Source organism: Lactuca virosa, chromosome 7 (assembly GCF_052849685.1).
Source record: "Lactuca virosa cultivar CGN04683 chromosome 7, Lactuca_virosa_CGN04683_v6, whole genome shotgun sequence".
Lineage (NCBI taxonomy): Eukaryota > Viridiplantae > Streptophyta > Magnoliopsida > Asterales > Asteraceae > Lactuca > Lactuca virosa.
In genome coordinates, this window is record NC_136432.1 from 51,191,435 (window position 1) to 51,215,390 (window position 23,956).

Below are 23,956 nucleotides of genomic sequence, written 5' to 3' on the forward strand. Positions count from 1 at the left end.
TTAAAATTAAAATTAGTCCTAGATAGTATTCGAGACTGATTCATCTGTCCCTAATATATGGTATCTAGAACTGTTTAATCAGTTTTTGATAATTTAGTCACAGATGCCTATTTTTCTTGTAGTGCATTCAAATCCACCATAAGACATGGAGATAGATACTTCGTGATCTTCACTAACGATTTTAGCATATATGGATATATCTATTTAATCAAGCACAATTCAGAAACATTTGAAGTGTTCAAAGAGTTTCAAAACAAAGTAGAGAACCCATCGGGAGGAAAGATCAAGATGCTCCAATCTGATAGGGGTGGAGAATATTTAAGTCTCTAATTATACGATCATCTTAAGAATTATGGAATGGTTTCACAATTGTCTCCTCCTAGAACACCACAATTGAATGGTGTGGCTGAGAGAAAAAATTGAACGTTGTTAGATATGGTTTGATCAATGATGATTCGAGTTACACTTTCGATATCTTTTTTGGGGGTATGCCTTATAGACAGTCGCCCACATCCTAAACCTTGTACCAACGGATAAGGTTTCTAAAACACCCTCTAAGATGTGGAGCGGGACACGTCCCTCTCTAGCACCCATAAAAGTTTGGGGGTTGTGAGGATTTTGTACACCGTGAGGCTAACGATAAGCTCGATCCCAGATCAGAGAAGCGTTACTTCATTGGTTATCCAAAAAATTCTTTTTGGATACTTGTTCTACAAGCCTTCTAAGAAAAATGTGTTTCTTGCTCGAAGCGGATTCTTCCTCGAGAGGGATCTCATTTCCAAAGAGGCCAGTGGGAGCCATATCGACCTTGAAGAGCTTTATGAGTCAAGTGAAGAAGAACTTATAGTTGACACTAGCTCTCAACTTGAGGTACAACAACACATTGAGGAACATCAACCTGAGGCAGAGCAGCCTGTTGAACAAAATGATATATCTTCACCTCCCCTCTACATACTCAATAGAGTTCGTCTTCCTCCTGATTTCTATGGATTCCATATTACCACATAAGGAGACGTATTGTTTAGTGATTGTACACTGGTTGATATGCACGAACCATCCAACTATAAGAAAGCGATGATATGCCCTAAGGCTGCTAAGTTGAAAGAAGCATGGAGAGCGACATTCAGTCCATATACGACAACCAAGTTTGGAATTTGGTTGATCCCACACCTGGCATCAAAACTGTTGGGTGCAAATGGATATTCAAAAAGAATACCAACATGGATGGGAATATGTACATGTAACATCCCCAATTTCATGGCCAGAAAAGACCGATTTGTTTATGCTTTATTTGAAAAATCAAAGTATCCTTTTAAAGAAAAATGTTGCGGAATTTGTTCCTAGAAAAACATTATAAATATATTATCAAAACATTTCCGAAGAAATGTAGTTTATTCATTTTAAAACATTGGGATGTCATCGTCAATACAGAAACATAAGCATAAACAGACATTATATTCATTTACACTAGTGATCTACATCTCTTTTAATCTCTCAATGTAATGTAGTTTCGTATCGACACCTGTGATGCAAATAAACTGAGTGGGCCAGGTTGGGAAAACTAGTGAGTACATAGGGTTTTCAGCCCACAATATAATTATTATGTTTAATCATCAAACAATCAACCCAATTACCCATCACCATTATCTACTTTATTCTTAAGGATCTACCCTAAGAATCAATTATCATTCACTCATTTATTCCTAAGGATTGTCCTAAGGAATAGGCACGAAGTCCATCGCTTCCAGGGTTCATCTAACAGGCACTAAGTCCATAGCTGCCGATGTTATCTGTTAGGCACAACTGCCAAAACTATCATTTAGGTACTAATTCCATAGCTACCAATGTTCATTCATAAGGCACTAAGTCCATAGCTGCCAGGGTTATTATAACTAGTGAACACATAGTTCAAAGGTTAGGCACAAATGCCAATGTTATCCTTAAAGCGCAGCTACCAGTATATTTAGAGTACACCTAGTGAACACTTCGTTCACAACACCTACAGGTTGCGAGCCTGGTAGTGTTCCACTAGACTGTCTAAAATAGTCTGTGGTTGTTATCTATACTCTGCTAGATGATTGGGCCAACGCTTGGGTCAAGGCTTCTCATTATCTTTCACCTCTCATATTCTATATTAACTTTCATCTCTCATATCATCTCATCTTTAATCTACCCATCTTTACCCATCATAATTATAGGTATAAAATACGTATACAGTTTAAATCGAATAAAACATGTATATTTGTTCATCCAACATAGAGATCAAGAACACAGATAATATGCACACATAGCACATAATTTACATTAAATATTTCATATCTATGTGTAAGATGGAAGTAACTATGCACTCACTTGTTAAAGTGATGATTCCAAATTGGACAGCACTTTGCTTCTTACGATTCTATTTTCCTTCGACGAAACCTAGTATTATTACCGCTAGATTTTAGTCTAATCTTTATTGCGACTAATTATTAGTCTAGATTCATCATTAACTCAAAGTCTACTTTCATGATCTATCAAGTAAGGAAAAACCAGGTAGGATCATATCGGAGGTAGGGTCTGTTTGGAATATGAAGTATACTGTTTGGAAATCCCACTTTAAACACCTCACTAAATCACATCCTAGACATCATCCCCGTAAGTAGATCAATCAGTATAATGACTTGGAATCACTAATAAATCTTGTTTATAGGTTCATAATAATGATAATGAAATTAAACATAAGTTATACTTAAATTACGGTAAGCATAACTCAACTTATAGGGGGTTTAGCGAGGAACCAGGCTCTGCCGGGCAGAACTTCCGAGCTGAAAAGCTCTTTTTCTCGGAGCCTTCGGGAGCTCCGGGGCTTTCCTCTGGCACCTTGAGGTTACTAGGGTTTTCGGAGGCTTAGAGAGAAGTTAGAGAGAGAGAGAGAGAGAGAGAGAATGGGTTTTTGGTGTGAGAAATGAAGGCACTCTCGCATGCTATTTAGAGGCTGAATTTTGGACCTACTCGTCGCGTTTTGGCCTCCAACTCGTCGATTTGGTACCACATGTCACCCTCTGGTGGCAAGGCTTGGGGAGAAAGCAATGGCTCAGATTGCGCCACGTCACCCACTTCGCAGCAGCACCCTTCCGACTTCTAAACTCCGTAACTCTCACATACGAGCTCCGTTTTCGATGTTCTTTATATCCACGCGTAGGTATTGACAAAATCTACAAATCTCCTTTTCACTCCATCGTCTAATTCTCAACCGATTTAAATTTAACAGTATGAAAAGATTACACTGTTAATGACCGTGTAAAATTTATAACTTTTACATACGAACTCCGTTTTCGACTCTTATCGTTGAACTCTTATTAATGAGATCTTCAATTTTCATTTTGTCTCGGATAAATATCGATCGATCTAAAATTCGAATTTCGGGTTGTGCACTACTATGCTAAATCTTTGAAAAATCATAACTTCCTCATACGAAGTCAGATTTGGACGTTCTTTTTATGTACGTTCTCGGTTTAACATATACTAAAACTTTCATTTAGATTACTAAGGCTAAAAAGTAATTTATCAAAAATTCACTTTTTACGTTACGCGGTGCCATGCCGGTTTAGCCGTAAAACTTTGACGGGTCATTTTCTTCGTAAGATTTGCAGCATACTCGGTGACACTCATCCTTTCCTTCTTCAGATTCTGAAACTCGTTGTTGATCTCCAGAAGATCCTGCTCAGAGTAGTACTGCATTTTCAGTTACACCAAAAAAGTCTTCCCAAGACATCTTGCTAGCTTCTCCCTTGGGCATGGTATCAGCTAGTAGCTTCCACCAGCTCAGTACTCCTGACTTTAACAGTGTAACCTCGAGAGCGGTCTTTTGTTTGTTGCTGCAGTCGCAACTTTCAAACATCATCTCCATCTCGGAGATCCAATCTATGACTTCCACCGGCGTTGGGCTTCTAGAAAGACTCAGTGGTTTGGATGCATGAAATCCTTGTACTTGCACCCACGTCCATCATTTCCTCCATTGTATTGGTTTCTTCTAACCACTCGTGGCTCAGCTTGATTGAAAATATGACTATCTGACTGTTCAATGTTCAGTTTAGGTTGTACAATGGGTACAGTAGGTTCATCCCTATTAAGCAACATTTGCCTCATCTCCTCCCTTTGTTCGGCCATCATAGCGCGAATCATTGCTTGGACTCCTGCCATCGTGATTGGCTCAGGTGCAGCTGCTACCTCCGGTGCACGCTCAATCACTCGTGGTTCAGGCTGTTGGTTTCCATTAGCATTTCCTAATCCGCTGCGAGTTCTCACTATTTCAATATATACACTTTAGCAGATGTTCAGTGTACAACGACGAGAATTAAGATAGGGAAAGCTTTATCTATGACATACATATAAATCTCCTTATCACCCCCGAAAAGTTATATGTCAGTTCCAATACCATAATTAAACGTTTAGAAATCTGAACACATAAAATTTCCAGATTCGGTCGGCAATAGACCATAGATCCGATCAGATAATAGCATCATAAAGCATATAAGGCATCTTATAGCGTAAATCATTTAGCACATAAAATCAATTTAGGCATCTCCCTAAATAAACTAGTGCTCGTGTCTATTCATGCATACATCCGAAAATATTTTAAACACACTCCTCACGATCATCGCTTAGCATTCTAAATTTAAGTCTAGAAATTTCCCAAAATTCCTAGTTCGCTTAAACTAATGCTTTGATACCAACTGTGACATCCCCAAATTCACGGTTATTTTAAAATTTTTATTTATGCTTATTTAAAAATCAGAGTATTCTTTTTGAAGAATAATATTGCGGAATTTGTTCCCAGAAAAACATGATAATAATATTATCAAAGCATTTCTGATGAAATGCATTTTATTTATATTAAAACATTGGGATGTCATCGTCAATTTAGAAACATAAGCATAAACAGACTTTACATTCATTTACACTAATGATTTACATCTCCTTTAATCTCTTAGTGTAATGTCTCTTCGTATCGATACATGTGATACAAATAAACTTAGTGGGTCAGGTTGGGAAACCTGGTGAGTACATAGGGTTTTCAACCCACAAATATATAGTTATTAGGTTTAATCATCAAACAATTAACCAAACTTCCTAATCCCCATTATCTTCTTTATTCTTAAGGATCTACCCTAAGAGTCATCTATTATTAATTCATTCATTCCTAAGGAATAGGCACGAAGTCCATCGCTGTCAGGGTTTTATCTAACAGGCACTAAGTCCATAGCTGTCGATGTTCTCTGATAGGCACTAAGTCCATAGCTGCCAATGTCCATCTATAGGGCACTAAATCCATAGCTGCCAACGTTCATTTGTATGGCACTAAGTCCATAGCTGCCAATGTTCATCTATAAGGCATTAAGTCCATAGATGCCAAGGTTTTTAGAGTACACCTGGTGAACACATCGTTCACAACACCTACAGGTTGCGAGCCTGCTAGCGTTCCACTGGACTGTCTAGAATAGTCTGTGGTTGTCATCTATACTTTGCTAGATGACTTGGCCATCACTTGGGTCAAGGCTTCTCATCATCTTTCACCTCTCATCATATGTATCATCTTTTATCTCTCATCATTCATCTACCCATCTTTACCCAATATACTTATAGGTATAAAATACATATATAGTTTAAATCAAGTAAAACGTGTATATTTTGTTCATCCAACATAGATATCAAGAACACAGATAATATGCACACATATCACATAATTTATATTAAATATTGCATATCTATGTTTAAGATGAAATTAACTATGCACTCACTTGTTAAAGTGATGATTCCAAACTCGGGCAGCGTTTCTCTTTTAACAATTTTATTTTCCTTCGATGAAACCTAGTATCATTACCGATAGATTTTAGTCTAATATTTATTGCGATTAATTATTAGTCTAGATTTACGAGTGATATTGTTTTATAAGTGTTAAACAATACTTTTCAACTACTATGTACAGACAGGGGCCAGACATGAAACACTGGAGGGCAGGACCATTTTGGCATTTAAACTGTTCTGAAATCCAACAACAATATGTGGCCCTTCAAACCAGATTCTCCGTACCGCGAGCAGTTAAAATTTATTATAATAACACTTTGTATATTTTATATTTTTTATAGGTTCATAAAAACGATAACGAACTTTAAACATAAGCTATACTTAATGTAGGGTAAGCATAACTCACTTACAAGGGGGTTTAGCGAAGAACCGGGCTCTGCGGGGGCAGAACTTCTAAGCCGAAAACGCTTCTTCTCATACCCTTCTGGCACTCCGGGACTCACCTCAAACACTTGAGAAGTGCTAGGGAATGGGAGGGATTAAGTAGAGTAATTGAGAGAGAAAGAATGGGAGAGGTGTGAAGAAAATGGAGAATTCTCGCATATATTTATAGGGGGCAGCTTCGGACTACGCTGGGTGTAATCCTTGGAGTACTTTGCGAGTACTCAGTACGCTGTGCATACGAGGAGCTACGATGTGCGTACGAGGGCCAGGTGTCGGCATCAAATGCAAAGTCGTGGAAGGAAAGCGAGGGCTAGGATCTAGGCCACGTGTTAGCCTCGTATTCTTCTATAAATTAACACACTTCTAAATTCCGTAACTTTCGCATACGAGCTCCGTTTTCAACGTTCTTTATATCCACGCGTAGGTAGCGATGTGATCTACAACTTTCACTTAGACTCCGTCAGCTAAGTTTGAATTTATTTTTAAAGTTATTTTTTAACAGGCTTAGACAAGTAAAGTCCGTTAAAAATTCATAACTTTGTCATCCGACGTCCGTTTTCGTCTGTCTTTATATCGTTGAGCTCCTATTAACGGGATATTCAATTCTCGTTTAGATTGTCTTGGCTAAAACTCGATTGATCCAAAATTCGATTTTCGGGCTCTGCACTGCTATGCTAAATCTTAGAAAAATCATAACTTCCTCATAAGAAGTCATATTTGGATGTTCTCTATATGCACGATTACGGTTTAATGTCTACTATGACTTTCGTTTAGATCGCTAAGGCTAAAAAGTATTTTATCAAAAATTCACTTTTCACGTTGCGCGGTGCCGTGCCGGTTTAGTCGTAAAACTCCGACGGGTCATAACTTTTTCAATATAACTCAAATTTCAGCATTCTTTATATGTACGGAACCCTTGTGACATATATTATAACTTGGTTAAAATTATTTATTATAAATAATCTTCTATCAAAAAGTCATTTTGACGCTTATTGTCTCTAAATTGAGTAGCCTGAATCTGCGGGCGTTACAGCTACGTACTGTAGGCTATCACACGCACCAACCCCATCTTTCCCCTGAACTCTTCTTTAAAGCTTCATGATTCAGCGTAACATACCATATGATGATGAGAGCTTGAAAATTATTTGTCGATGGGTATATCATTTTATGTGATGTATTACACGCACCTACCATTCTTTCCCAACAATTCTTCTATTAAAGAAGATAATGATTCCCTGTATTAACCATACACTGATAAAACTTCGACACTCTTTTCCGATTGGTACATTTCATACTGGAATGTATTACATGCATCATTCCATTCTTTCCCTTTATTCTTCTAATAAAAGAAGTTAATGATTCACCGTGCAGAACCATACGCTGATGAGACCTCGCAACACTATGTCAGTGAATGATATTTGAAACCCATACTATTAGGAGACATCACAATCTCACTTGATAATCAGGTACATCCTTGATCCATTAATTGAGTAATTCGGATACACTGATCGCTTCCACCAGTACCATATATGCTTCTGATGTCAAAAGGGGGGAGAGATACCTTCACCGCAACAACATATTTATACTTTCAAGGGAAGATACCAATACTCTTCATTTCATTTGCTCAGGGGAGATAGTTTGACACATGGCACATGATGAGATTCGATACGCTCTCATCAATATATCTTCATCTGTGGTCGAGCAAATATCTCAAAGAGAAGAATAGACTATGTTATCAGTTTCAAGAAAGGAAGTTTCTATTTTCAGGGGGAGAAAATGTTTTAAATCTAAGGGGGGGGCATATAAACATTCTACCATTCTGCTGCAACCCATGATACGATGATCGTTTCCACTACTCTTACTGCTTCTACTGCTGATAGCCAAAAGTGAGGAAGAGTCAATACACTTTCTCAGAGGTAGGAAATGTTAAACAATTCGTTGAAGACTCGGTTTGACATCATCAGATAGGGGGAGATTATAACGTCACACCTTACGATCTGATGAGTCAAACACATAAGATGCTGACCACCAGTTCCAACGCCAACACACGGTCTTATCAGCGTCAGTGTGAATCAATTATCTTGGTGATCCTTTGTATATTACGCAGTTATACGTATATATATATATATATATATATATATATATATATACACATATACATATATATATATATATATATATATATATATATATATATATATATATATATATATATATGTAGAATATATATCTGATCCATAATCTTTATTATTAGGATCAGACCTTTACTTAGATAGGTTTACATCCCTTAATTAGTGGGATATAAGTTATTATAATCTTATATATTCATCATTAGGGTGAAACCCTAATGCATGTCTTGGTGACCCTCATTGTGACATTCGTTCTCTTGGTGAGAACATTCTTCCTTAGTGAAAGCATATTTGTGATTACTTGTGTTCTTTCGTTTTCTGTTTAGTATTTTGCTTAATTTTTTTATTCTTTGATTTTCATACTTGAGTATATCCGATTTATAAAAAGCCTTCAGGTTCGAACTACCATCCGTTGTCTCTCACAGTCGATCATTGCTCCAAATCAACTCAACTAGTCCATCCCCACTATCACGTACACCCCCCATAGGGATGTGAATCAAGTCAATCAGGTAAGACACCCAGAATATCTCCAAAGTACAGTCCCGAAAAACACTAGAGGCAGCAATCCTGTGTTCGTTGGTGATGGAAACTCGCAACGGATAGTCCATCTCCCCAACAATCATAACAAAATCTCTACTGAAGGACTGGGATATGAAAGACCGACTCGCACCCAAGTCAAAAAGCACAATAGCAGGCAAAGAGTTCACTAAGAATGTACCTATCAAAAATACAAGCATAATCATACAAGGAAATAACTTGACAGAATAATAAATGAAAACATACCAATAATGACGTCAGGCGCAACCCTGGACTCCTCTGCTATGAGCTGAAAAGCATGACCTCTGGCCTTCGGGGCCTCAGCTCTCCCCCAGCGTCCATCCATAATCCTCAAAGTATTCAAGTTCGGTGCCTGCACAGACCTAGTAGCAAGCAAAGGACATTGGGCCTTCATATAGCCCACCTGATCACAATGACAAAAAATCTGAGTACTCGGTAGAGGAGCCTGATAACGACAATCCCTCACAAAATTCCCCTCCTTACCATATTTATCGCACCTAGAAAGCGAGCGACAAGCTCCCTCATGCACCTTCTCGCACTTGAAACAAGTGCGGCCCCTCTGACCTCCAGATCGTGAATCAGTGGGTTTGAACCGCTTCACTGCTGGCTGCGACTGAACCGGGGTCTGACTCCCCTACATGGTCTGAGTCTTAATCTCAATCTCTCTCCTCTGATCGAAAGACTGCAGCTCGTAGAGATAACTATACCGCTGTGTAGACACAAACCCCCTGATCTCTGTCTTGAGCATGCTCAAGTAAAGGGGGATCTGAACCTACTCTGAAGCAGCATACTCAGGGCAGAAAAGGGATCTCTCCGTAAACATGTTAGTGATCTCTTTTACCAACTATGTTGTCTGTGTCAACTACAGATACTCGTGGGGTATCCTCTTCCTCTCCACCAATCACACATACTCAGTACAGAACATCAATGAAAACTTCTCCCAAGTCATTGTGTCTTTCTATGCAGGAGAATAAACACTGGTCGCCAGCTTCCACCAGTCCTTCGCCCCGAAATGAAGAAGGTTCAGGGCGCACCTGACCTTCTGGTCCTCTAGACACGAGCACGTAAAGAAACAGCCCTCTACATCGGATAACCACCTCATAGCAACAATTGGGTCCTTGACCCATCAAACTCCGATGGATTTGCGTTGCTGAAGTCCTGGTACTGAAATGACCCCCTCCCCTGGAGTCCCGCAGCGGCAACAACTGTAGTGGTTGTGGCAGCAACAACCTATTGACGACATCATAGCGCTCGTCAAACAACTCAATCATGGCAGTCTTAATAGACTTGAAAACCTTCGGGATCGCCTCCCACACAACCATGGTCACCTGAGTAGTGATCATCACCTAAATGTCATCATCAGTCAATCCTGGCCTCGCCGGGCCTCCAGCTCCTGCTCCCGAGCCTCTAATGATCGGCATACTGAAAATAAACCGAGAAAACATCAGAAAAAGATTTGTATTTCGAAATACCATATCATCTCAAATATACTCAACCCTAGGGGTTCGGGACTTCCTTGATACGCGTACGGGTCCTATGATTCCAGTAGTATGAGCCCATACTACCTTCTAAACCTACCTGTATTTTTCTCAAGGGATCGCTACAGAAAACTCGGCTACAAAGTCCAACAATTAGGATACGCATACATCCTACCCTCACTCTCTTAAGTGTGGCTAATCATCCATCAACCTAGCCTACTATAACCTATGCTCACCCATGAAACTTCCACTAACCCTGCAACCGCTCGTGTACGCTAATCATACATAACACTGGACACGATAGACAATCGAATACTTGATTCTACCCTAAGCCCACAACCAAACAAGGAACAATAAATAAGGCTAAATCAAACATTATCAGGCTATAAAATCTTAGTTATGTATAACAATGATGCATATACTAAGCAACTACAGTAATAATGTCAGTTCCATATAGCATAACAAGAAATTCACATAGGCTACCAGGCCTCAGACAATAGGCAATTCTATTATGCGATTCCTGAAGATCCCTAGCCTGCATACTAGCATGCAATTCTACCATATCATCAATTCATAACAAATATGGGTATCTTGGGGAATCACTTTTCTTGGCTCCGCTAATTGTACACATCACATCCTTTTTGTCAGTTCTTTTACGGTTAAGTTTTGAAAATAATTTGTAGATCCTTAGTTTGAGTCTGGAATCACACAAGTGTTCATCTAATTCTCTCAAACCAAGGCTATTATACCAACTTGTAACATCCCAAAATCGTGAAAAAATAATTTCATTTTTCAAACCATTTCAAAATCCATAAGTTATATAAAACATAGTTTCTCAAAACCATAAACATGAATCAGAGTATCCCAAAATCATAAGTCATATAAAAATCCAGGATGATGCGCAAAATCAATCCTTCGCCTTTCCTCTGTCCTCTGAAACACCTGAGACCAAAACATCAAACTATATACCAAAGCTTAGTGAGTTCCCCCAAAATACCACATGCACACAACCAATCAGATACAACATGCATATATGAGCCTTCAGCCTGATTGGACCGCCTCGCCGGGCCTACAGCCTACCTGGACCGCTCTTCGGACATTTGGCCTGACTGGACCTCCTCGCAGGACCTACAGCCAAACTGGACCGCCCTGGGTATCTTGGCCTTCAACAGAAAGCATGACTGCCTCAACCCAACCAAACAATAACATCTCGTCATATATAGTAACATTTAACAGCTAGAAAGTACAGGTAATCTTACAGATCTATCAATACAACAGTTCGCTACAACAAAGCAACATCCTATATATACTAGGATACATATCACAACCTAGTGGGCCGACATTGGTGCGTTCAAGCCACGCGTACAGTAAGGAAAACTCACCCCAATGTCAGAAAGATAGCTAAACTGAATGTTGCTGCAAATACCGGTTCTACGAGTCACATGTACAACACATACGTACCAAGCTTCAATCTACTACTCAAAATATCCCAAATGACCTAATGTTAACGTTCAAAAGTCAAAAGTCAACTCCAGCTGGTCGTCACGTCGTGGCCATCCATGTCCATGTCGTGGCTGTTAAACAATAAGGCATACATGTTTCTACCCATTCGCCACGTGGTGGCAACCTAAGGCCACGCCGTGAGGACTGGTCTGGATAGCTTAAACCATTAATTCATTTTACACACGACTTCAAGAGCTCCAAATCCCAGATCTGGTCCTTCCCATGGTCTTGATGGATAAAGTGTCCAACTTTATCCATTCAAACTCCTCAATAAGTCAAGATCCCAAACCTTAACTCTTAATTTAAGGATGAATAAATGCATCAAGACACTCATTGTGCACTCAATCTCTAGAGTTGCTCACCCAAGATTTAAGAATGATTTCTTACTCTAAATAACCCTAAAAATCGTAGCTTTATGGACATGCATTTCCAAGGCATGTCCCTTCCATTTTAGGTTAAAAACATGACAATAAGGGCTCAAACTTGAGCATAGAACTAAAAACTACATAGATCCTTAGATCTGGAACATATGACAGTAGAATGGTCACATCGATCCATAAAGGTTCCAACTTTATGAGATCCAACCTTCCAATTTCTCCCATCAAGAAGATATGCGGACAAAAGAGCTAGATCTAGAGATAAATAGCATAAATATTAGATCTTGGGGACTTACAAGAGTCTAGAAACATGCTCAAGGTAGATAGGCAGATTTGCTTGCTGAAACCAAGCTCAAAGATGCCTTATTCTTCTTCAAAATACCACCAAAACACACAAGAGCTCGAAGAATAGCAATAAAGGCTAGGGTTTCTTCTTGGAGGCTGAGGGAGAGTGAATAAGGCTGAGGGTGGGCAACCTTATCCATCACATTCCCTTCAATAGGGGCTTAAACCCAAATTACGGTTTGTCATTAAAAAGCGGCCACACTGTGGCGATATATGCCACACCGTGGCGCCAATTTAAAGGCCACAAAAACTATGGACTTGGCCATGCCATGGGATTCCATCACAACGTCGTAGCCACCAGAGATCTAACGTCAATTTATTAAAATTACTTAAAAGGAACATACCCAAAACTTGGCGTTATATTTGACGAATATATTTTAACAAGGAAATAGTTATTATATTTTATTTTAAAGTTGTCATTTTGCTTCAAATTGAATTTCTTAATAACCTTCGTTAATTCACATCTTCAAAGTTTTTGGCAAAAATTAATTATTTATTTATGCATATTTCATTTGTACTTACAGCTTTGTAACTTATACCTCTTATAATTTAAGATATAACGAATATGCTTTATATATATATATATATATATATATATATATATATATATATATATATATATATATATATATATATATATATATATATATATATATATATATATATATATATATATATGGGAAAAGTGAATATACCCTTAAGGGTATATAAGCTTAGGTACCCAAACTCACCATACTACATCGTTTTGTATCATATATAAACATTGTAATCATCCAATGTTCTTATAATTCAACTTCTAACTTGAATTACTTCAAAGATTTTTATAAATTTCATATTTATCTTCCTCTTACATAATTGTCATTTTCAACAATAATATATATAGCCTAGTAAGTGTTCGACAAAAAGATGTGATGTAAGAGGAAGATAATAGTGAAATTTTAAAAATATTGAATATAAATCAAGTTAAGGATTGAAGTTTAACAATATTATAATGAATATATCAAACAGAACGACGTATTATTATGAGTTTGGGTACGTAAGCTTATATACCCTTAAGGGTATATTCACTTTTCCATATATATATATATATATATATATATATATATATATATATATATATATATATATATATATATATATATATATATATATATATATATATATATATATATATATATATATACTCCTTATTATGCAAATTTGATATTTTAATAGATACAAACCTAACTGCACTTTGATGCATCAAATCCTTATCTGGTCAACAATTCATAAATCTAGCTAATTTCACAAAACATCTACAACGAATCACATTTTACTAAAAAATAGGAAACAAATTGGTCAAAGTTGACCAAGTATTCGGTCGCTCTAGCTTTACTACTTATTTATATCTCCCATATTAAATGCCAATCTCTTAATTTCTCTCTTAAACTTCCATTTCTTCAAACGAACATCATTGATTTCTTTGCCCAAGTCGTTTATCCTCTGTACCCATCATCCTCTTCAGGGAAGATCAGAAACTGCAAACACAATCATGCCTTGAATGTCGAACAACCACGTACACATTATCGTCCCTGTCTATATCCATCTATCTAGAAACCTAAGCCGCACATCCCTCACTCTCGATGCTTTCCTTCACCAGTAACCTTCAAAACATATCACTACAACCCACCGGAAAGAGATGGTGGTGTTTCCACCAACCTCTCATGGCCTTATTGAAGTTGTTTCAGATCCGGTTAGTTCTATTTTTTTCTTCTCGGGATGATTCTTATTCCGGTATGGATGGTGATGACCACAGACCGAGAGGTACATCGGTTAGGATGGGACTTTTCCATACTTACAAAACATATATTTGAACTGTTGACCAAAAAAATGTTGAATAACAATTCATAAATCTTTGGGTTTTTTTATTGCTCAATTTCTATGCACGATTTTGGTTTTTTAGTTTTTTATGAGGTTGTTCATTGTTTATATTTGGTTTTTGATCTAATGAGATTTTAACTCATTAAAAATTCTTTTTTCTTTTTCTGAATTTGTTTAACCCTAATTTGTTTTAATATTTCATCTTATGAGGATGAATTAGTAGTAGTTGATAATAGTTTGTTGGTTATGGTTTCTAACCCTAGATCAGAATTGAAATGAAATCAGGAGAATGCAGGGTTAAAAACAATGCAGGGTTAAAAACAATAGAAACCAACATAAAATTTAATTCTTAACTCCTTGAGCCATACATTCATTTATGTTGCTATTTACCCTATGTAATCAATAGTTTATATTTTTTTTGTTTATGTTCATTACTTGCAATGTTCCATTAAAATGTAATAGCTTTGATCATTTATTAATACTGTTTGTTTTCTTACAATATTGGGTTTCCAAGGAGAGTAATGTGGACTTTTTGTTTTTATTTTACTTGAACAGGGTATTAGTTTTTTAGGTTTGTTTTTGTGGGCTCATGCATTTAATTTCTTGTATTTGAAGCCCTAATTTTGTTTTGTATTTGTTATTATGAACATAACTTCAAATTATTGTACTACTGCTTAATTATTGATGATATCTTTCTATATAGTAGATGCAAATATGTCAACAAATTGAAAAGTGTCGCCCTTAATTGCATCATAGATTTCAGATGCATCTTCATGTCATTGATTTCACTGCTATTTTTAGGTTATTCACATAGATTTCAGTATATCATGCTAAAGTGGGTTGTCAATGACATCTAAATCTCTTTATGTAGGTGGGAATGGACAAATAGGCTAACCTGAATCAGGTTACCTGATCAAACAAAGTCCAATGGAATGGGCAATCTGAAATGGGGTAACTAAAACTAGGAATCCAAGTCCAATGTCATCAGTTGCCCACAAAATGGTTGAATCATTAGTCAATAAGCTCTTCTCCTCTTGTTCTCCATATAGGTAAGTTAATGGAATATAAATTCACATAAAATTTGTTTAAATTTTTCATTTCTTATATCATGTAACTTCTACCATCTCTTCTTACTCAGTGTTAATTACTCACAGTTTTTGGCATTACAACACTTCTCAAGCGGTGCACTATCCACTTTATTAACTCGGGTCCTCTTCCAATACACTTAGAAAAGGAACCCATTTCGTAAACCCCTAGAAAAGATTACATATTGGTCAAGGTTAAAAACAAGATTGGACAGGCTTAAGGTGGTTTTAATGAAGTCTCAAGATTTTTATACGATTTAGAGAGAAGAGTTTACATAGACAGATAGACGATGTAAGAGGTAATTCTTTTCTGTTTCACCTTTTTAAAATTTCATTCTCTTATTTTTCTAATGTTTATGTTGATGTCTTTATTATTTCTTTTTGTAGTTTCAATATCCTTTATTGCTGTTATATATATATATATATATATATATATATATATATATATATATATATATATATATATATTTATAAAATAGCTTTTGTTAAGAAAGACGAATATTTTAGGGGCTGTGCTCAGAAATTAATAACATATGTTCAAAGGCTCACCTTAATGGTATTCATTATTCAATCATCTATTCAAGAAGCATTCAAGCTCTTATTTTTGTTTATTTTTTAACGCTTTTATATGTCTGTGACAGTTCCTAATCATTATGTCATTTAAACTTCAGTGGCTTACAATGATCACAAGCCATACGAGCTCTTGTATTTCTATATTTTTTATATATGTTTTGTTTATTTCATTTTCTTACCAGGAGCATATGTCGAGTTGTCCGAAAGGACCACAATATGATGTCTTTATGCTATTTTTAGCTGCTGAATTGGACATATATGATGCTATAGCCATTGCTGCAACCTGGAAAGTATGTCCATAAAATTGGCTAAAACTATAATTACAACTTTTGTGCATTCTTTTTTGTGATGTACATCAATATTTATAGTTAATTGGTGGAAATATTTTGATGTTCAATTCTTTTTCGAATCAATTTATTGTTAAAATGTCTCACCTATCAAATTAAAATAGGCAAGACTCATTTCTACTTAGCCTAATCTTTTCACCGGTCACGGTCCAACCGGTTGGACTGACGGTGTTGGTGGGTTTTATATGCAATAACGCGAATAAATCCATATACACTTAAAGTTACATTCAACCTATTAGATCTAGTTATAACTCTATTGAAGTAACATTCTATTGAACAACAGAAACCCTATAACCCTAGGTAATTTTGAAATTCATAGAAGAAAACATACCTCTTGGTTGTTGTTAGTAAACAATCAAACAAAAATCTTGTTGTAGTCACTTGGAAGCTAGCACCAGAAATCTCGTGCCTCTGATGGTTCACACCAAACCCTACCAACAAGGAGGCTTAAAAGAGAGGAAAGGGGATGGAGAAATTTCGGCTATGCCTAGGAAAGGAGGAGTGGACAAAATTTAGAACCCCATGGAGGGTTTATATAGGTGATCAAAGGAGCTATGGATAAGGCAGTTTCCTAAGATAAGCCCTACTCCCTTAACTTCCTCCCTAAGGCATCGAAGGCTCCCTTAATGCCCAAGGAAACCCTAGAACCTTTCTAGAATTTGTCCCCCCTCTTAGAGAGGTCCTATAATTGGTCAATGTTCAGCTTTTGAATATTGTCACCTTTAGTCCTTCCATTTTTTATTATTCCAATTAATCCCAAAATCAATTATGGTTAATTTATAATTAAATAATACTATTTCTAATTAATATATTATTTTCATAACATATTAATAAATTCATTTATTGCTATTTATTAATTATATAATAAATCAATAAATCATTCTTTCTCTCTAAAAGTCATGATATTCAATTACTACATTTGAGAGAAACCCAAAAGAACTTTACTAATAATTCAAGTATATACTAATTCAGTTATATGCTTAGACACCTAATCCAATATGATCGTGGTTTTATAACATTGATAACTATAAATCATTTAATTTACAATATAGACTAAAAATATATTAAATTTTACATAAAAGAAAATTATAAATATGGCCCTCATGGTATATTTTTTTATTTTGGTTTAAGGGCAAAATAGTTAGTTTTTTAGACCGAACTTGCAATCTCAATCAAACTTAAAGACGAAAATTATAATTTACTCAATATGAAGTTATCCTTATAGATGCAGGACTAAATTTCATAAAACCATTTTTTTCAAATAAAACACCACATAAAATTTCTAATTATATTGAAAACGAAATAGCATACATTTATTAAAAAACAATAATATATATACCTTTAACTATGTTTTGTTTCTTCTAAATTTATAAATCGAAAAATGTTTTTTTTTCAAATATGTTATCATGAATTATCAAATTATCTATTTTCGAAACAATAGATCAAACATATTAAAGCAACTACCCAACATACACAAAAACGACGAATACATTAAAGATTGTGCGTCGTAAACAAAATGAATCGTTGAATTGAAACTAATACTTAGCGACATTTGTCAATACATTATGTCTTATTTTTAATATAACATATTTCCTAAAGCAATATAATCATTAAATTGAAATAATCATTCAAAAAGAAACAAACTACTGAAATAACTATTCATACCCGTCGCTTAGCGTGGATAAACGCACTACTATAAACAAGGACATAGGACACGCTATAAAGGACCCATTTGTTGAAAACACCGGGTTATATTATAAAAAAACCGGGTTCTATGACTAAAATGTTAAATGACCTGGTTTAAAATAAGAAACTGGGCTTTATGCTCGAATAAATAACCCAGTTCCCTTTGTTACAATCAAGTCTTAAATAGATAACACCCATTTCATCGGATTTTCCCCCTATGGCAGTCAAAAAATTCTAATCTCCCCCCAAACCTAAGTTCCTCTCGCCTTAAAAAAAATTCTAATCTCCCTCCGACCTAGGTTTCCCTCCCACTGGAAAATTTTTTGATTGAAATCCAACCGACCCCTCATAAGTCTATGGCTTCATCAACCATTCATATTCCTAAACATTAGTGGTTATCTCCATTTCGCATATGATGAAACCACTAAATCCTCGGCTTCTTCTTCATAAATGAGAATTTACTCCTAAGAATTCATCGTCATCTCTCTTACTTCGACTAAACTTCTCCCTAGTGCAAAACCCTAAATATCTCCATCCTTGTAGCAGTAGATTTCAGGGTGCCAGGATTCAGTCTCAAAATGAACGCAATCAAGTATGTCCTACACCTTCTGCATCAGCTTCTTCCAACTATAGTATTTTTTTCCCCAAAAAAGGCTATGGAAGGTACCTAATATTGATCACATTAACTATTCAATTAAAGAGCATTATTCAATTGGTGATTTTTTTTCGATTTCATCAAGTATAGTTGAAATAATCATGTTTTGTGTTGTTTTTCTTTTATTTAAACCAAGATTTCTATGACTTTTCAAGGAGGATCGATAGATATGAGAAAAGTGATTCAGCATGAAGATTATATTAGAGGATGTGGAGCATTTTTACATTTAGGAAGCAGAAGTAAAGAAGGAAATGATGATGGGGAGAGAGATGATGGCAATGAAGAGAGGAGGTGTTCGATTAGGAAAATTAATGCATATCTGAGCGTGGTTTACTGGAACATCTTGCATGAAGATTATATTAGAGGATGTGGAGCATTTTTACATTTAGGAAGCAGAAGTAAAGAAGGAAATGATGATGGGGAGAGAGATGATGGCAATGAAGAGAGGAGGTGTTCGATTAGGAAAATTAATGCATATCTGAGCGTGGTTTACTGGAACATCTTGCAAGAAAGAAACATCAAGCCAAAGTGGCATATTTGACAACCAAAAACCCTGTCAAAGCCATGAAGTCTGCTGAGAACTCATCTGAATGTGTTCCAAATGATTCAAAAGAATATAAGAAACACCACCACTGTCATTACTAGCTATTGCAGGTTCAAGTGAGCTTTTAAAGAAGAAAATGGAGTGGATATGTCTTATCTGTAACGTGAGTTCATCAAGTGAGATTGATTTACAGAAGCATCTTCAGGGAAGAAATACAAGGCCAAAGTAGCAATCATAAGAAAAAGAAATAATAAGTATGTTATGTTTTATATAGTATTTGAGTTTCTTAATTGTTTCACATCTTTAAATGTTTATTTTTATATCAGACGTTTCCCCTCCTTTTAGTTATTTCTATTTACATGGATACGCAAATTGATAGAAAAACACTAATCGGAAGTTATGTATGCGCTAAACAACTGGGTGAGTTTAGGTGGTAGCCTAGTTCCCTTACTCAGGTTAGTTCATTTTTTGTTTATTTTGTTCTTAATTAGTTACTTGTAAATCTGATGTGGATGTTTTTTTTTCTACTTACATGATATCATTAATGAACTTTGGGTTATTGATAAAGCTCATACAGGTGTACAATCTATCTAGTTACCTTTGCTAGAGGATGCTAGTTCATTCTTAACAGGCCATGGGGAGGTTTGTTGTACACAAATCCTTAAAATAAGCAATAATAAGTAGACTACATTTGTTCTTGTAGTGTATACAAAAGGATTCCTTTAAGGGTACACTTTGAGTCATTTTCCACTATATGTAGGCAATAATGGTTAAAGAAAGCTTTAGGATTTTTCCATAGTATCAAGCTCAAGATTAGATGCATCCTTTATGACAACAGGTATGTGATTACATGTTAATAGATAGTGGGCATTCTATGATTTATTTATTTATCTTTCTATGCTGGTAGGGATCTTTTGAAGTGGTACAAGAGAATTGTTGATGTTTTAAACCGGGTTTTATTTCTTTTTTCGCATAGGACTCGCCCCACATAGAACTCGGTTGAAAATCGGGTTCTTTTAAGCTTTTAACCGCGCTCTTTTAACTGTTTTGTAGTAGTGACGGCTAATGTGTGTGTCTATATATATATATATATATATATATATATATATATATATATATATATATATATATATATATATATATATATATATATATATATATATATATATAAACACTCTTTAACCCCAAAAAGAAATGTGTATACTATATATAAGTGCTATTTGAACTTATATAAATATATGTAGTTTTATACCAAAAGTATGTGTTATTGTATATAAGTACTGTGTCAACTTATACATTTGTGTATTTAAAACGATCTCAATGTTACAATGAGTCCCTATAATAGATATGCTGACGAGTTGTTGACAGATCCTGCTGACGAGTTGTTACCCATCATGACGCTTCATTGAATGTCGTAGTAGTTTAGACAGTTATAACTTGTGAAATGACGATCATGGTTGTAGCAAGCAACCGCAGGTGGGGGTGTCAACACGTACATATCTATACATAACTCTTCCGCTTACTTAAGATTTAACGGTTATAAATCAGGGGTCTTACTATGCATTACACTTAGTGTGATGAAATGTCTCATGTAAACCATTAAGAGAGTAGTTTTAAAAATGTATGTGCCTTAACTTTAAATGTAAAGGTTACCAGACCAAAGTTTAACAATGTATAATTATAATATATGTTTTATAATAATAACGCCGTAGGATAAATAAAGCAACAGAATTGCGTAAAAAAGAATACTGGGAGCAAATAGTATCAGTCCACCATATAACCATTGCATAAGTTATATGGGTAGCATAACTATATCCTAGTTATGTCGACAGAGTAATGACAGTGCATAACTAATATCCAGGTTATGTGAGCAGAGTAACGACAATGTAGTTTATCCATTATATAATAGCGACAATTTAACGACAATTAATATAACGATTAAATAACAACTTTAGTTTATAATAAACAATAATCAAATTGAATTAATATAAACAATATATCGTTTTAAACATGTATTCTCCCCTAGAAACAGTAAAAGAATTTAAAATGGGGCCGTGAACTCAACCTTGAAACGTGCTTCTAAAAACGTTGTATTTTTTGTTAAAAACTTCGGATTGCGTCGAAATAGAAATGGGCAACACTTCATTGTAAAAAGGGTCGGAATGTGATCAGAACAAAGTGAGGCGGTCGTTGGAATTTTTCTACCAGAAATCGTCGCTAGAAAATCCTCTGGTTGCCGAAAAGTGGTTGTCGGCGATGGTGCGTTGAGAAAGAAGGCTACCTGAAGGGTAGTCGGAGCTGGGAGAGTGGTGGAAGGTTTGTCGCTAGTAGGGGAGGTCGGAGAGTGCAGATCATTGCTAGAGGGTGGTTGGAGTGGTTGGCCGGCGGTGGCGAAAGGGGAGGAGTGTGGCCGTGGTGGTGCTCGGCTGCCAAGAAAATAGAGAGGAGAAAGGGGAGATTTTGAGGGAGAGCTGCAAGAAAAATGGCTTATGAAATCTTCGATTTATAGCCAAGGGTTGTTGCTATTGGTGGATGAGATTGTGTTGTATGTCGCGATCTCGTGCCATGAGCCCGAGTGTTTGATCTGACATTTCACGAAATTTCCAAAGCCACTGGTTTGTAGTACTTGATCCCCTAAGTCGTAAAACATGAAAATATCCACCTAACAAGTCTCGCAACTATGCGACCAAAGCCTTTAAAAAGTACGATTATGGGGGGTTTCCCGTTCCCGCGTTTCAGCTAAAATAGTGAAAGCATCATACTTTTGTGAAACGGAAAATTTAGCAATTGAATCAAATAATAGATTATATCCTGATTTGTAAAATGTCAACATCTTTTTCTAACGAGTTTCGTTGATAACCTAAGGAATCGTTTGAAGATTCGTTAATGGGAAAGTTGGTACTGCTGTGTCCGATCCTTAAGGATTTTTCAGGAAAAAATAGTTAAAGATAGATTTAGATGCTAAATCTAGTTACGATCGAGGGAAAGTTATTAGAAGTTGAAAATTCATCCTCTAACGCACCTAACGAAGTGTTTGAAGTTTTGTTAATTATTCTTTAGATAGTTGATTTGTACGTTTTTCTTCAAGAGTCCATAACTTTTGCATACGAACTACGTCTTTGACGTTTTTTATATACATGTGATCATGATAACACGTACTTTCTGATTATGGCACTTTTTATACAAAACAACACTTAATACATATACTTGTTTCAGTAGTGCATTTTAATTCATTTTTTGTGTACAACGTCGATAATCCGTTATTTCTTTAGTCTGCGGTTTGTGGTAGAAACTAAATATCCATGATGAATGATCCGTAAATTTCCACATTGCATATAAATATATTGATGTAAATCCACTTATTTAATCTTTTAGAAAGAAAATATAACTAAATTGACCCATGTACCCAAAATAATTAATCAAAATTGTCACATTCGCTTGTAATCGTACCACAACAAAAAAAAAGAACCCTTAGTGACGACAAATAGACGAGGGTGTTGGGCTTGTATTTCTTCCTCACTAAACTGTCTTGGAGGGCCTCTTGTCTCGTGTTCATCATTATAGTCGAAACTTTTTCTCCATGGATGGTCAACATCTAAGAACCGGCGATGACCAACATATACGACTTTATTTGATACTCGGTATGACGGAGTGTCTTCGTTGCAAGTCGGACAAGCTTTGTACCCTTGTCTGCTGCAACCGGATAAACTACTACACACTGGACAGTCGTTTATTGTCCATAACACCATCGCTTTCATATTTAAGAATGTATTTGTCGCTGCGTCTTTAGTACGTACGCCAAAACTCCATAACTGCTTCAACTCATCCACCAACGACCTAAGGATCACATCTAAGTCCTTCCTAGGTGCTTTGGGGCTGGGAATCAACAAGGTCTATGAAGGAGGACTCTTTCATGCATAGCCATGGTGGAAGATTGTAAGTGGTGAGTATGACGGGCCACGTGCTATGAGGATTACACATGTTACCAAACGGATTAAAACCATCAGCAGCAAGCCCTGAGCGTACGTTTTGGGGTTCCCTCGAGAAGTTAGGATACTTCATATCGAACTTTTTCCATGAAGTACCATCAACGGGATGAAGCATCGTACCATCTTTCGATCGCCCGGTACTGTGCCAAATCATATATTTAGCTGTGTGTGTAGAACAGTACAAACGTTGTAGTCTGGGGGTCACGGGAAAGTATCGTAACACCTTATGAGCCACCTTCTTACCCTTTGTATTTTTATCAACCCACCGACTCTCATTACAAACTGGACACTTTTGCAACAACTTGTGTTCTATCTAGAAAAGAAAGTCGTCGTTTTTACATACGTGTATCGACTTATAACCCAAGACGATCTTTTTAAGTGTCTTTTTTGCTTCGTAATGTGTCGGGGGGGGGGGACCCTATTTCCTTGAGGAATTGTAGTTGACAAAACTCAAGAAGTTGATCGAATGAACTATCAGTCCATTTGTTGATCACCGTGATATGCATCAGCTTTGCTAAAAAGTCAAGGGACGAAAACGAACATCCAGGATATAATTTTAATTGGACTTCCTCTAACAACTTTTAAAATCCATC

General features: G+C 36.2%; 1 long non-coding RNA gene across 2 annotated transcripts; it reads left to right on the top strand.

Annotated features, from left to right (window-relative positions):
- The first annotated feature begins 14,064 nt into the window (after positions 1-14,064).
- LOC145126030 (uncharacterized) lies at positions 14,065-16,514 on the top strand. 2 transcript variants are annotated; one of them, XR_013716277.1, is made up of 4 exons: positions 14,065-14,427; positions 15,356-15,533; positions 15,639-15,868; positions 16,325-16,514. It is a non-coding gene; the product is annotated as an uncharacterized LOC145126030 (long non-coding RNA). The 2 variants fall into 2 exon arrangements; XR_013716276.1 differs by having other exon boundaries at positions 14,065-14,356.
- The last annotated feature ends 7,442 nt before the right edge of the window (positions 16,515-23,956 follow it).